Source organism: Zea mays, chromosome 3 (assembly GCF_902167145.1).
Source record: "Zea mays cultivar B73 chromosome 3, Zm-B73-REFERENCE-NAM-5.0, whole genome shotgun sequence".
NCBI lineage: Eukaryota > Viridiplantae > Streptophyta > Magnoliopsida > Poales > Poaceae > Zea > Zea mays.
Window position 1 is genome coordinate 52,709,944 of NC_050098.1, and position 10,892 is coordinate 52,720,835.

Genomic DNA, 10,892 nt, shown 5'->3' on the forward strand with positions numbered 1-10,892 from the left:
CACTCTCCTATGTAGGGAGAATATCTTCTAGTTGAGATTATCGTTCCCAGATGGAACTTATCCAGAAGAAACAAAGTCTGTGTTGAACACCAAAGTTTGATAACCCCTATAAAGGGATAAAGACCCATACAGATCCGGAAAGGAATAAGATGAGGTACCAAAGGACTTGAAGTTCACCGAATAAGCACATGTGCATTCCATGAGTTTTACTCATGGTAATTTCCACTAGATGTGGAATTACGGTATCCTTTAAAGCCACGATGGCAGAAACCTATAAGGTTTAGGTGTTACTGGCAAGATATCCCCATTGTGCCAGAATGACAGACTATAACGATATATCTTATCGATGAAAAATCCCTGATGGATTACGATCTTTGATGGACTTTTGTTACACCATCATAGATGTTGCAATGGATGAACGCCTGGAGCGATGTGTCATATTTAGAATATGTATTATTGCAACTATATTATCCCCTAAGTCCTATTGAAGGACATGTTATTTGCTTTGCACAACTATGTATAAATTGTGGTGTAAGATAGAAAATGATAGTACCCCAACCTCATCCATTCTCGTGATTCCAGATGAACAATAAGACATATATCTTGAAGAATATGCTTGAGTTATGAGGGATAATGACTTTGACAGATGTCATCGTCAGGGGGAGCGAATGCTTATATTGATCACAATCGTGTGACAATAAATGTCATATTCTATGCCCTGAAGGCGTCAACTTGATGATCAATATGTGAACCTTTATGGAACTTTCTATCAAATATATAGATCCAGTCGATCAAACACCATCAATCAAAGTGGCTTATTTATATTGATACGTGCACTTACCTCGTATATCCTAGAAGTGAGTAGAGGTAAAGTTCCTGAATTAGTCCTTGCAAGGATATGCAATCTGCTTGCTAAGTCTTTATGTGCATATACTTCTTGAAGAAGATGTTTTGCCTTATTGATATGGTTTTGCAAGGATCAGAGGGAGCACATTTCTAAAGTTAGCCCTTGTAGAAGATTCGATAGAATCTAGATCCCAAAGGATCGAAATCTGTCCCGATGACAGTTGTTGTACTCTTTTTTCCTTGGTGAGTTTTCTTGAAGTTTCTCACATGAGATTTTTAACGAGGCAACAAAGTGCAAATGCAATTTGTATCACCATGCACTCTTTCTCCACATTTTTCCCACTGGGTTTTTCGGAGTTTTAATGAGGCATGTGTTGGTCGCGGTATTCGCCCAAGGGGGAGTGTTAAGTAACCCTAGTTAGGGTTATGTGGGCAAATACCTGCTTTGCCCCTGAGGGGTCTCACATCTCTATATAAAGAACATGTACACCCCCTCATAATACAGAGAAGAGAAAGAGGCCAGAGGCCCAACCCTACATCATGTGTCTCGTGTGCTATCTGTCGTGCTTATGGGAAGGGATACGGGTTATCTACATCTTCTCACGCCTAATCTGCTGACGGGAGGGAAGAGAGCGGATCTGGCGATCCGTGGTAACGTAGTTCTCAACAATGGCCACATGCATCTTTCTTTTGTTTTCTTACGCAAGGAAGAAACGTGAAGAGCGAATGACAGGTAGGCCCTACTTGTCAGATAGGATCATTCAAGTTTTAGTGTTCCCGAACCAAACACATGAACGATTTTGCGCTTGCTTTTGCTACGATTATTATATATCATTATTATTGAGATATTTATTCAAATATAATTATTGTAGACTGTATTATTTATAGAGTGAAATTTATATAGCGTGTGTAGACTGTATTGTTTATATGAGCGTACGTAGACTATATTATTTATAGAGTGGAGTTTAAAATAAATAAATAGATATGGAGTGGAATATGAAGATTGTTGGAGATAACCTTGCCTCTATTCTATTTTCTATTTTAATCGCTATTTAGTTTACAGTATAAAATAATATTTTGGACGGTATGTCCTAAAAGACGGCCAAAACCGATGACCTATAATTAGGCCTCGTTTTAATCTCACAGGATAAACTTTACCTTCCTGCTAAATTTTAGCCATATGAATTGAAAGTGCTAAAGTTTAGTTTATTGGGGTGTTTGGACTACTCTAATAAAGTTTAGCATATTGGAACAAAAAAACACCCATGCCCCTAACGCGGAGAGAGAGAATGAGATTAGAGGGTATGAGTGGAAAATGAGGTTCCCTGGCCCATGTTTAGCTACTTTTAGTACCCTTAGAGCAGCTTATGAGATAATGAGCGCTAAATTTTGTCATACCACCATTAGCTCTATGGTGCCTTTGGCAGGGCCTGGTTTCCTTTGCGTTAAATGCTCCTGCGACTTGGCCGGTCGGTGTGGCGATTCAGTCAGGGTTGCTTCTCAGCGAAGGCAAGGCCTCGGGCAAGCCGGAGATGTGTCCGCCGTTGAAGGGGGGCCTCGGGCGAGACGGAAACCCCTTCGGGGTCGGCTGCCCTTGCCCGAGGCTAGGCTCGGGCGAGGCGTGATCGAGTCGCTCGTATGGACTGATCCCTGACTTAATCGCACCCATCAGGCCTCTGCAGCTTTATGCTGATGGGGTTACCAGATGAGAATTAGGCATCTTGAGGGTACCCCTAATTATGGTCCCCGACAGTACCAATTACTAATATTATTAAATTTATTCAACATTACCTTTCAAGTCGCGTTCTTAATATGATTTACTTCAAGGTTCTGGAGTAAGAAGCACTGATGTTGATGTTGCCATGTTGGCATGATACATTTAGAAGAAGCTATATCATAACTTGTATGTTATCTTTAACATTTATGATAACGTTATTTTGCCGTACAAATTTTTTTATATGCTACTATTAGAATTTATGGTCGCTTCGGCCCTAATTTCTGGGTCCGCCACTGTGACGGCGTGCTTCAGCACCGGAGGTGCCGTCCTTCCTTGGTGCTGGCCGGGCAGTGATAGCGGGTTTTTTTGGGACTCAATATTTGTTCGCGCTTGGGCGAGGTGAGAAGGCGGAGAAGAGAACGGGCTCGGGAAGCTCCACTTGGTTTCGTATGTTTGGGCGGCATCATCACGTTCCTCAACGGATCTGCGAGCGCACACAACATCTCTGTTTTACTGTTTGGTTGGAAAACCTAAGGGACGAGGTAATATTCCCTCCGTAATACTGGGATGATGAGAGGATAAGAAAAAGATGGGACGAGCGCGTGAGGAAGCATCAGACACACAAGTGTGACGGTATCGAACGGCAGGCCCAGATGCGACGAAGATGGGCTCATTGGCCATGGGCTTATGGCACGAGAAAATTCTAGACCCGCCAGCCGCCACGAGTTTACCAGGTCATGGCCACATGCATCTTTCCTTTGTTTTCTTACGCAAGGAAGAAACGTGAAGAGCGAATGACAGGTAGGCCCTACTTGTCAGATAGGATCATTCAAGTTTTAGTGTTCCCGAACCAAACACATGAACGAATTTGCGCTTGCTTTTGCTACGATTATTATATATCATTATTATTGAGATATTTATTCAAATATAATTATTGTAGACTGTATTATTTATAGAGCGAAATTTATATAGCATGTGTAGACTGTATTGTTTATATGAGCGTACGTAGACTATATTATTTATAGAGTGGAGTTTAAAATAAATAAATAGATATGGAGTGGAATATGAAGATTGTTGGAGATAACCTTGCCTCTATTCTATTTTCTATTTTAATCGCTATTTAGTTTACAGTATAAAACAATATTTTGGACGGTATGTCCTAAAAGACGGCCAAAACCGACGACCTATAATTAGGCCTCGTTTTAATCTCACAGGATAAACTTTACCTTCCTGCTAAATTTTAGCCATATGAATTGAAAGTGCTAAAGTTTAGTTTATTGGGGTGTTTGGACTACTCTAATAAAGTTTAGCATATTGGAACAAAAAAACACCCATGCCCCTAACGCGGAGAGAGAGAGAATGAGATTAGAGGGTATGAGTGGAAAATGAGGTTCCCTGGCCCATGTTTAGCTACTTTTAGCACCCCTAGAGCAGCTTATGAGATAATGAGCGCTAAATTTTGTCATACCACCATTAGCTCTCTTGTTTAGATCACCAAATGACTAAAAACAGTTAAAAAGCTGCTAAAGTTTATCTTTTTAGATTAAAACAGGACCTTATTTGCTGACAGGCAAAGATGGATAGATACCTGGGTGCAGGGGCGGGTCCCACTAAATTCAAAGGTATTCAAGTGAATACTCATTATTTTTTACAATTTTTTTAATATTTACATGTATGTAGTATATATACATAGGAAATGGGAAATGAGCAAAATAGTGAAGTAATTATGTTACTTTGGGCTAAAAATATGTCCTTCCTACCTCCTCCAGCCGGCCCATTACCATGTCTTAGCCCATTATTCTCACACATCCATACCACACGGTCACTTGATTGGGGCTTTGCCTGTTGCCCTGGTCCGCTGTTCGACTGGTCGCCAGGACAGGAGGACGGACGCCAGCCGCCCAGCAGCCACCGCTAGTCCGCTACTCCGCTAGCCGCTAGGGCAGGGCAAGTGTGTGTTGTCCGCCAGCCTGACCGCCTCTCCGCCTCCGGTGCTCACCCAGTCGGCCAGTCGCCCGCCTCGTCGGCCGCCGCCTCGCCGCGCGCAGCGCGCTGCCAGGAAATAGGCCGCCAGGCGCCCGCAGTGCCTGTCCGGCGTGGTGACGTCCGCCTCAAGCTGTCAGACTGCCGCTCGACGCTCGTTACGCACGCCGCCAGCCCGCTAGTGTAAGGATCAGAAAGTAAGCTTTCTTCTCATTTTATCATATCAAACAATTATTTGTCTTTACTCTTTGTATTATGGTATGTTCTAGAATTTTAAATTATGATAACTAGTTATTGAATCAGTTATATCTATATTGTTTATGCTTAATTATATATTATATATATAAATAATTATCTATGTATGCCAGTAGAAAAACTTCAGTCTTTAAAAATAATCATTCTAGAAAATTTTCGAATATCCACACTCTAAATCCTGGGCCCGCCGCTGCCTGGGTGCAGCCAAACACACCAAAGCCCATTGGTCGGACAGGATCTGGGTCGCTCGGCACGCCAGGTCTTGCGAGGAGAACGAAACAAGCCGCTTGACGAACCGGGTCATTATCTGCCAATCTGGTACTCTGTGTGCCTGTCTGTGAGTCTGTCAGCTCTCCCCCTCTGCTGTCCTCCTCTGTCTCTTGTCTCTGATCCTGCTTGGGAGACAGTATCGATGGATTTCGTGGAGCGTCTCCCATGTTCTGTCAACGCTGATTGCATCTTAATTTAATTGTTGTGGACAAGTTTACTCAGTATGCACACTTTTTGCCCCCGTCCCACCCCTATACTGCAAGTTCCGCGACTCACTGTTTTATGTTTTACAAGCTCCATGGGTTGTCATCTACACTCATTTCCGACCATGACCTTGTCTTTACTAATAAGTTCTGGCACCATCTCTTTAGGTTGGCTGGTAAAGAATTATGTTTGAGTTCCTCTTATCACCCACATACGAATGGACAAACCGAGCGCGTGAATCGTCTCCGTCGGTGATTGGATGTACATGAAGTTACATCCAAAAGTCCAATCGTCTATGATGCCCCGTGCTCATCACAGGCTTAACTTCAAATATTTCGGTCCATATCAGGGCTTGTTCGGTTAGTTTCCAATCCATATGGATTGAGTAGAATTGAATGAGTTTAAATCCCAAGAAAGTCTATCTTATTCTTAATTTTTTCCAATCTCATCCAATCCATGTGTAACGGATTAACCGAACAAGGCCTCAGGTGACAGATTGTGTGGCACAAGTGGCTTATCGTCTACAATTGCTTGCGTCTAGCCATATCCACCTTGTGGTTCACGTGTCTCAACTGAAGCTGCCTACTGGTTTTCAAGGCGAATTATGAATTGACGAATGATAGGTTGTGTTAATTTGATATTGTATTGGTGTGGTATGTGAAACTATGAGTATAATAACTATTTTTTTTGTTGTTAAATTAGTTCAGAATTAATTGAAATTAATTATTATGTATATCAATCTTAACGTAAACGGTAGACAAATGGTGGGGCTATGTTTAGTGTTTAGATGTGTTTAAACATGTTTAAACAGAATTAAACGGTTTTTCTAATGTAGCAGCATTTCAGCGAGATTAAATTAGCTTTCAACAAGAATAAATGAGTAAATACACATATATTTAGTTCAACGATACTGTGATATACTTATATATTATATATAATTTCAACAATATATATATATATAATTTAAGCTAGCATATATATAATTTGCACCAACCACATGTCAATAGTATATATATAATTTAAGCTAGCAAACAGCAAGACAACCTTGCAGCCAGCACCTGCCAACCTTACTGCCAGCGGCCAACCTTGCTTCCAGCACCTGCCAAGAGCCCCAACACACGCAGGACGGGCCATGCTTGGACCAGGCTAAAAACGAGTCGGCCCGAGTTTCAAATGTCGGCCCATACTATTTAGACATCTATAGCTCTGGATACACGTAGGGAGATATGCAGACATGCAACTCAATATTTATAATATCAAATAGATATAATCAATTAATACAGAATATAATGTTGGTTTGACTAAATTAAAGCGGCAAGACACAAGCTTGTGCTTGTCGCTTCCCGGTCTGCTTGCCGGAACAATCTGGAGATCCGATGGCGGCAGAGTTGCTTCGATGTATTGTCGAGCCACGGCAAGGGGGGCAGGCAGGCAGCACACCTGAAAAGCAGGGGAGATTCTCCTTCACTCCGCGCGCAGGCATCAGGCACTCGTACGTACGTCACCACGCTCCCCCGTTCGCATCCCGCGAAACTCGCGTGGTTCGTTTCATCTCATATATCCTGCCGGTGTCCGCCGCTGCAGTCCGTTGCAGACGCCGGCCCCGGGTCCGTTGGCGTTGCCCGCCCGCCCGCCTGCAGCTTCGTCATCTGATCATTGCCCACGCTCTTTTGGTTGACGCCGGCCGATGTCACATCAGTCAGCCACCGCCTCATCTCTCACAGACAGTCACAGGTTCTCAGCTGCCGCATTGGAGACTGATTATTTCTATGCATTTGCAGACGAGGATACACGTACGTCGCCGCGTCAGATGATGAGACGAGTCGTCTGGTACATGCTTTGCCGGAACGGAGATGTGCACGGCAGGCAGTTCTTCGGCCTGACCCTGGGGTACCCTTTATCCTTGCGATATGGTCGACCATCTTTGTTATAGCTATAGCGTGGCGTGGCGTGGCGTGCGGCAGAAGCGTGTAGGTTTGCAGAGCGCGCCATAGCCTGCAAGGATCGGACCAAGTAAAGGTGGCTGAGCTGGAGCGCACCTCCATCGTCCCCTGGGCCGGCCGGACCCGGACGCCCGGTCAGCCGCCGCCGCCGCGCGCCGTTGCCTGCCCGGTTGGCCGCTTCGTCACGCGTTGCGGCGCATTGCCAGCGCCCAATGCCTCGGGTCTGGACGGAGTAGCTAGTAGTGGTGTGATTGGCATCTAGCTAAGCTAGCTCAGCCAGCCTTCAAGTTCAAGGCGCGAGTAGTCCCTCCCTCCCATCCCAGCGCGCGGTTTTCCGGGGACGAACGTACCGGCCGCATTTTCGTTGCCAGCTCCTTTTCTTCTGCCTGCTTTTCTGATTTCTTTTGGTGCTCAGCTCAGGTATCGGCCGGTCTTTGCAGTACCTAAGCAACAAGCAGGGGCGGACTCAGCACCTTGTCCGGTTACGAGTGCATCTCAGATTTAAATATATATATATATATATGTACTTTATAAAATTAGCTACGGTTATTAGTACTTGATAATCTTGTCGTCTAAACTGTCTTCAATTTCTAGGTCTGCCACAGGCAACAAGTGAGGAACCTAGCCTAGCTACGAGGATTCAAGGAACATGGGAGAAAATGGGTACTCTCTCTATCCACATAATTTAGTTATTTTGAGTTTGTCCTAAGTCAATTATTATTAATTTTGATCAGTTATATAGGATGTTTCATAAGATTTTACAACAAAAAAGTAAGTTACTAGATTCTTCGTGATTTGAACTATCATAATTTCAAAATGATTTAATCTTATATATATATTATATTGATCAAAGTTAAAATAGTTTGATTTAGGACAATTTTAAAACAACTAAATTATGTGAACGGAGAGAGTATTCACTAATTAATGACCGAGGCCGACACGCTGCGTATAAATAGGATATTATTACCTTTTGACACGTACGATCTGCTGACTACTACTAGTAATCTTACGGTACTGAGGACGGTGTGATCGCAGTGTTTTCTCTACTTTTCTCAACAATACACCGGGCATGTTTTTTGTGTGTGCATGCATCATTTCACGCGCAAATACATTCTACTCTAAACTCAAAGTAGGCAGTGTTCACAAGAATACACCATGTAGGATAGAACGTATGTTGCAATTTATTAAGGGCCATGTTTGTTCATCAGAATCGACTTCTAGCAGTCAAAGGTACGTTTCGTTTTTCAGCTTACTTCTGTAAAAGTCGTTTCTACGAAAATCGTTCAAATCAACATGAATATAAAGTCTATCGAGCCATCACAGCGGGTGGAATCAATCCACCACTCTTAAACCCTAAACCGTGGAGACTTATTCATCTTTCTCCGCATGTAAGTCTTATGGAATCTAGATTCTAGTGACATATAGATTATCTAGAAATTCTGGTTCTTAGAAAAAGCTCTCTGAAAAAAATTGTTCCAAGCATGCGGAAGCCTCGGGCTATAACAACCTTAGCGAATCAAAAAATACATTTTCAAAACTTTCAGAACCTAGATGGTACCTTCAAACAACTTTAAGCATTACTAATATATAAATTTTACTTTTATATTTTTAGCTTCTTGGAAGTTATTTCTGGAATTTTTTAAAAACCAATTAATAGCTGGACTGTTTATTTTAGCTTCTCGGCACATCAAAAATGGAATATCTGTTAGAAGTCAACTTTCTAGTCTTTCAAAATCCAACTCAACAGTCCAACCGTTTATTTCAGCTTCTAGTTTATCAGCGCGCGCTTAAAATCAACAAAATGTAAAACAAGCAGGCCCTAAAAGCAGCGCACGCCAATAGTAATTTGTTTCACATTTCGTTCGGACTCTACAAACAATTACAAGTAACGTGATAATAATGAAATGATGGGTACAATTTTCATTGGTGAGAAAATGGTCTCAATTCGGAACAAACTAATTTATCGCCTACACTCTTACACGAGCTAGAATTTTTTATAAGACAAGTATTCAAAATTTGTGAATAAATTTAGTACTTACATCTAATCAAAATCACTCATCTTTATTGTTGGGAGCTTTCTCCTTCCAAAAGTCTTCAAAAACATAATTAATCAATGTTTTTAGCATAAGTCATTACAGGAAGCTTCGTTTTTAGAATGCAAGCCTCTTTCTCATGATGAAGACACGAAATGAAGATCAGATCTAAAAAGGATAAGAATAAACGCCGACCTATTAACAGATGGACAACTTCGGCTCATAACGGAGATGAAGTATAATGATGATGCTGACCCGAAAGAGGAAAAAACTACTTAGTCCTTAATGATTTGTATTTTGATCATATATAAATATTGAGGACATAAATATACTTTCACCCGGGTTGCGTCCCGTGCCTTTAAATAGATGAACAGTAGCACCGTACTGTTCACGCTGAATGATAATCACTCTCTCGCGTCTTCACCTTCGAACAAGTCGAAAGTATCAATGTAATATGAATTCTGTTGATATTCATACATGTTTTATAGAATACGAACGTGAAGGAATTAATGAGATGCAATTACTGTCTTCATCCTCTCACATTCATATTTACATACTAAATGTTAAAGGTCTGTCCTTCTTGACCTTCGTCTGATGATCATTATACCCATGGGGAGATAATGCTTCGGAAGGCGAAGGTCCCTAATAATTAACAATTGTGTTTCCTTTTTTTGATTCAAAGTATTTGAGAACGAGTGACCAACATTGGCGCCCACCTCCGGTGAACTCACTTCCACCACCTTCGGCAAAAGTTTGCCTTCGTCATGTCGCCGAAGAAGACAATAGCGCCAGGGGCTGCTCTGCAGCCACTGGATACCAATCAGGAGACGCTCTCACTGAGAGAGGCTAGAAGCCAGAAGAGAAAGGCTACTAGCCCAACACCTCAGGAAGAAGAGTTGGACCAGGAGATCAGGGATTTAAAAGCTATACATCACCAGGTGCATAGGAAAAGAGAAAAGATGCTTCGGTTGGCCGATCTTCAAAAGAAGATTGACGAAGCAGCTGAAGCAATGCGCTATCTCGCGCAGGAAGATCAAGGATGAGGGCCTCAACATAGAGAGCTTCGTCAAGAAACTCCAGTCAACGATGATGGATGGTATGATGATTTATACCATGGTAATTTTGCTTTTTATGATGCTTCTCCTCTAGCAGTAGAGTTGCAGGGTACCCTATGGCCACCTTCATACAAGCCACCACAGCTCCCCATGTATGATGGGCACTCCGACCCAAAGCAATTCCTCATGAGCTATGAGGCAACTATATCATCATATGGTGGCAACACTACTGTCATGGCTAAGTCCTTCATCATGGCAGTCAGGAGCATAGCTCAAACTTGGTATTCATCTCTTCGGCCAGGAACAATTACATCTTGGCAGAAGTTAAAGGATATGCTAGTCACAAGCATTCAGGGATTCCAAACGAAGCCAGTGACTGTTCAAGCTTTGTTCCAGTGCACGCAAGACCATGAGGAGTACTTGCAGGCATATGTCCGAAGGTTCTTGCGGCTCAGAGCTCAGGCGCCAATGGTGGCTAATGAAATCGTCATCGAGGCCATGATCAAAGGCCTCCGACCAGGACCCACGACACAATATTTTGCAAAGATGCCGCCACAGACCTTGGAGAAGCTCCTCCAGAAAATGG

General features: G+C 42.6%; 1 long non-coding RNA gene across 1 annotated transcript; it reads left to right on the forward strand.

Moving 5' to 3' along the window:
* The first annotated feature begins 4,364 nt into the window (after positions 1-4,364).
* LOC103650086 (uncharacterized) lies at positions 4,365-9,590 on the forward strand. Its single transcript, XR_563894.4, has 2 exons — positions 4,365-4,743; positions 5,006-9,590. It is a non-coding gene; the product is annotated as an uncharacterized lncRNA (long non-coding RNA).
* Positions 9,591-10,892: the final 1,302 nt, after the last annotated feature.